Raw genomic sequence first — 6,174 nt, forward strand, 5'->3', positions numbered from 1 at the left:
TCTCGCGTGGGTAGACACAATGGGAGGACGAGAGAGAGAGAGAGAGAGAGAGAGAGAGAGAGAGAGAGAGAGAGGGGTAGCCAAGATCTGGAAGGCAGGAAAGAGAGAGAGAGAGAGAGAGAGACAGAGAGAGAGAGAGAAATGGACTCTCTAGGTTTATCCAATCTATCTTTGCAAGGTTTGCCAGACTCCGAGTGCCTCTCTCTCTCTCTCTCTCTCTCTCTCTCTCTCTCTCTCAGTCTCTCAGGGGTGGTATAATACTCTTTATTGGTGTTAAATGCGAATCAATGGAGCGGGGACACACTGTAATTGGAAGTTCAGCCGGTGAAAAATCAACCTCTATCATTAGAACTTACAACAGATTGTCGCCTGGGCTGGAACGCCGCCGAGAGGCGTCGAAGCCTCTGGAACGGCCGGGCCTGGACCGTCGCCCTTCGCGCTCCCAGGCCCAGAGGCGCTTTTGGGTCGCCCGCCCTTCCAGGGCTTAGGTTCCAGTGACCCCTCGCTGTTAGGCTGATGTATAGCGTAGTTGGAATTCCTCTCCTGATGGTTCCAGCGCGGTCGGGTACATCCCTTTCCAGTTAACGGAAGAGTAGGAAGCCTTAACTACGCAATCTAGCGGGGGGCCACGCGCCCGTAAAACAAGATTCTCTGGCGGACATTAATCTATAAAGTTTTTGTCCTTTTTTTTTTGTCTTTTTTTCTTTTCTTCTTTATTTATTTACTGCAGCAATTCTGGAAGAGATGGTGGAGCTTTCCTCCAACCCCTCTTCTAGGTCATTTCCAGGGAGGTTCCATGATGATGATGATGATGATGATGATGCCTTCCAGTCTTCGTTGTGGTGTCTCCTCTCTCTCTCTCTCTCTCTCTCTCTCTCTCTCTCCCCTTTTGGTGTGGGGAGAGAGAGAGAGAGAGAGAGAGAGAGAGGATGGATCTATGGCCGTCCAAGAGTTTTTGATTTTTATGGAGGGAGGAAATTCCGTTCGGCTTTCCAGATCGAGGGAGTCTGGAAAGCGGTGGTTTGTTTACAGAAGATTGAGGCTTCTTCCTCCTCCTCCTCCTCCTCCTCCTCCTCCTCCTCTCCTTCTCTCCTTCTTCCACCCCAATCTCATTCCAGCTGTATACGTCCCCTCGCTTGCTCCCAGAACTTGCTTCCTAACCGCCATCTTGGGCTGCTTTCCAGGACGGGATTTGTGGCTTCCAGGCATCAAAATGCATCTTAGGGGCAAGCTAGGTTATCCAGAGGTTTACCTGGAATATTGATAGGAAGTTTATGTATGTATGTTTATGTATATTTTATGTATCATATATATATATATGTGTAAACTACCATAAAAATGTATATATGATTATTTATTTATGTACATTTTTCAGTATATACTAATTGGCAACTTTGGAACAAAGATAAATAAAAACATTGTGTCATAAATATTAACCTTGTTTGCCATTACCCCATTTGTATGTTAGCTGGACTATTTCTGATTAATTCTCTCTCTCTCTCTCTCTCTCTCTCTCTCTCTCTCTCTCTCTCTCTCTCTCTCTCTCTCTCTCTCTCTTTCTTCCTCTTTATTTCTTTCAATCTTTCTCACTCTCTCACTTTCTCTCCCTCAATTTCTCCCTCTCTCTCTCTCTCTCTCTCTCTCTCTCTCTCTCTCTCTCTCACTTCAATGTCTCTCTTTCTCCCTTAATTTTTCTCTCCCTCAATCTCTCTTTTCTTCAATCTCCCTCTCTCTCTCTCTCTCTCTCTCTCTCTTCCTCAATTTCTCCCTCTCTCTCTCTCTCTCCCTCAATCTCTCTCTTTCCCTCTCTCTCCCTCTCTCTCTCTCTCTCTCTCTCTCTCTCTCTCTCTCTCTCTCTCTCTCTCTCTCTTCCTCAATTTCTCCCTCTCTCTCTCTCCCTCAATCTCTCTCTTTCCCTCTCTCTCTCCCTTCCTATTTCTCTCCCCTTCTCTCTCTCTCTCTCTCTCTCTCTCTCTCTCTCTCTCTCTCTCTCTCTCTCTCTCTCTCTCTCCCAATTCTTTGCAAACTTCCAAAGTCACTGAAGAGATTCAATTGTTCATCTCCATTTGAGTAGCTGATTTATGGCGACTCTTCAATTCTCTGGGCGATTTATTTTTATGCAAATTTGGGTTCAATTTTCATATGTAATTTAAATATCTGATTGGAAGTGATATATGAATTATCTGCGAAGCATTGGACGGGTGTGCTAAGAGCCTTTGTGAATTCTTTTTAGGGATGACGTGATGACTGTTAATATTTTTTTATCTCTCTCTCTCTCTCTCTCTCTCTCTCTCTCTCTCTCTCTCTCTTTCTCTCTCTCTCTCTCTCTCTCTCTCGTTTTATCATGAAAACGATATGTTCTCTCATTCCTCTATTTCTCTCATCTCTGCATACTTCCATACTTTTTTTAACACTCTCTCTCTCTCTCTCTCTCTCTCTCTCTCTCTCTCTCTCTCTCTCTCTCTCTCTCTCTCTCTCTCTCTCTCAGTTTCCCTTTTAAATTTTCTAAATATTTTTAAAGTAATTCTTATCAGGATTATTTCGTATACGCTTCTTTATCAATAATAATGATAATAATAATAATAATAATAATAATAATAATAATAATAATAATAATAATAATAATAATAATAATAATAATAATAATATCATTGGTTTTTCTAACATCGAATTACAAAAAAAAAATAAACAAAAAATTAAAAAACAAATAAAAACATAAATAATAATAATAACAAAAATAATAATAATATCATTGGTTTTCCTAATGTCGAATTACAAAAAAAAATAAACAAAAAAACAAATAAAAAACGAAAATAAAATCAGAAACAAAAACACTCTTTCTCTCCCATAGCTAACAGGGTATCCATTTAATCGTGACCACCGCGAGATTGCTTTTATTTTTTTTTTTATTTTCCATCTATTCTTTTTCTCTTTTATTTCTTCAACACTTTTGTTCTTCGCTTTTGTTACCAAGTCTTTTGTTTTTGTGGGTTTTGGTGGGTTATGAGAAGAGTCTTAGTTTGGTTTTATGTGTATGTATATATATATATATATATATATATATATATATATATATATATATATATATATATATATATATATACATTTATATATATATTTATATATATAAATATATATAAATATATATAAAAAATATATATATAAATATATTCATATATATATTTATATATATATATATTTATATATATATATATATATATATATATATATATATTTCTTATCCATATATATAAATATATACATATATATTTATATACATATGAATGTATGTATATAAATATAAATATAAGAATATATATATATATATATATATATATATATATATATATATATATATATATATATATATATATATATATAGTATACATATGAATATATATATATATATATACATACACACATAAACCCTCAATACAAAACAGTATATATTTCTCCATCAATACCACTGAATCGATCCGAGACCCCCTCTAAGACACAGAACATGAATTCTGACCGAAAATTGCAATAAGATCATTCAATTCTAACAACCAAAATACCACAAAATATCGAGAAACGAATTAGATAACTATACTGGGCCAATTCAACGATCACCCATAACCACCCCCATGATAAAAATGATATAACACCGTTTTAACTCGGCAAAAACGGGCAACTTCCAGTGCACAAGAAGCGAATATCATTATGTATATACCCGTTATGGCATCGGCTCTCGTGAGAAACATTACTAGACCGGGAGAAACATTATCCTATTACGCGGTTCTTATTTAGAGTTACAGCGTGATGGGAATTCCTTGTACGTCACGCTTAATTACACGATACGAATGGCTCCCTTGAGGACTAGCTGTCTTCGAGTAGTCCATGAGGAATTGCTGGAGGTGTAATTACGCCTCTTTCCGTAATGTGATGTTATGGAGTTGGATGAAACTGGTTGAGAAATATGCGGTTGTTTTTCGCGACGGGAGAGACTTGGGATATTTTATATATACATATTTGTGGCTTTCTTGCTAAGTTTTGAGGCTAGAGGGCTGCAAATTGGTATGTTGGTCATCCACCCCACAGTCATTAAACATACCAAATTGCAGCCCTCTAGCCTCGATAGTTTTTATTTTATTTAAGGTTAAAGTTAGCCATAATCGTGCGTCAGGCAACGATATAGGATAGGCCACCACCGGGCTGTGGTTAAAGTTTCATGGGCCGCGGCTCATACAGCATTATATCGAGACCAACGAGGGCTAGATTTATTTTCGATGGCGTTGATTATATACGCTGTAGCGGCTGTACAGAAAACTCGATTGCGCCGAATAAACTTCGACGCGTTTTTTATTTATTTTTTTTTTCCTATATCATTCAATGTTTTTGAGGGGATTATTCCCATCTAATTCTGTGCATAAATCCTTATATATGCCACTTATCTTTTATATATATATATATATATATATATATATATATATATATATATATATATATATATATATATATATGTGTGTGTGTGTATATATATATATATATATATATATATATATATATATATATATATATATATATATGTATATATATATATATATATATATATTTCCAAATCCATAAAAAGTTTTTCTAAATATATAATCTACAAAAATCCTATATATACATATACATATATATATATATATATATATATATATATATATATATATATATATATATATATATATATATATATATATGAACAATCAAGAACGATATATATTTCTCAACAAGAATAAAACCCCTACACCAAAACACCTCTATCAGTTTAATCGATTTAGGGACCTCAAGACACGGAACATGAATTCTAACTAAAAAAAAAATTACAATGAGATCATTCAATTCTAACAAGAACGCAATAAAATATAGGAAATGGGACTTATTCATTGATATATTGACTGGATTGGTCTTCTTCTGTCAAAAGCGTTAATGTTTATCGGATCTTGTGTACGAGGTGCTTAAAATACTGTCTGCCTGTCAATATTGGGAGTCTTCTAAAGGTGTTCTGTCAATGGATTGGATGCGCGTGTATTTTGTCGAGTGTTTATAATCTTTTTCTTTTAGGTGTTTATACGGTTTTGTGACGTGTTAATGTGTTTGTTTATTTTTATAGTTTTGTGTGTATTTGTATGTATGTTTGTGTATATGTATATATATATATATATATATATATATATATATATATATATATATATATATATATATTATATATAAATAATAATAATAATAATAATAATAATAATAATAATAATAATAATAATAATAATAATAATAATAATAATAATAATACCAAAAACCAATAAAGGAATAAAACCAAAAAATCTTCACAATTCACCCACGCCCTCATCTAGATATCAAACCACCTCCTTCACCCCCCCCACCCCACGCCCTCACACCTCCTCCCACGCCCATTCCAATTCGCGCAAGGCTATTACTTAGTAGCCCTTCGATTGAGATGAATGGCAGTCCGAGGAATCAAGTCCAAGAAAGTCCCAGAAAGTCCCAAAAAGTCCCTCTGTTCCAATTCTTTCATTATCACTGATTCGGGTTTTTTTGTGTGGTCAAGTAATGAATTCAATCCTACAGGATTTCTGTACGTCCCCCCAGTCCCCCTTCCCCCGGGGGCGCCTGCCCGTCTTCATCAAGGGTCTTTCTGAGGCGTGAGGGAAATGTTGAGAGAGAGAGAGAGAGAGAGAGAGAGAGAGAGAGAGAGAGAGAGAGGAATGGACAGACTGATTTGTGTGTACGTTTAGAGAATCAGGAATACTGTTTGTGAGACTTGTCTAGTTTGTGTGTGTGTGTGTGTGTAAGAGAGAGAGAGAGAGAGAGAGAGAGAGAGAGGGAGAGAGAGAGGAGAGAGCGAGAGAGAAATGTATGCATATGCTTGAAGACAGAACAATGTATGAACTGACAACCTAAGCAATGATTCTGATCTTCATATTCAATAATACTTTTTCTTTATATTTATATATATATATATATACATACATATGCATACATACATCCATCGCATCCATTCAAAAGCACAGACAAAAAAAAATAAAAGCACCATGCAAAAGCAGTAGACTCTGAACCTGTAAACAAAACATGCTCTGTTAATTTACGTCTGTTTGCAGACGGAACTTTTACAAAGTGGCCATATTTATG

The sequence above is a fragment of the Macrobrachium rosenbergii genome, chromosome 34 (genome assembly GCF_040412425.1).
Source record: "Macrobrachium rosenbergii isolate ZJJX-2024 chromosome 34, ASM4041242v1, whole genome shotgun sequence".
NCBI lineage: Eukaryota > Metazoa > Arthropoda > Malacostraca > Decapoda > Palaemonidae > Macrobrachium > Macrobrachium rosenbergii.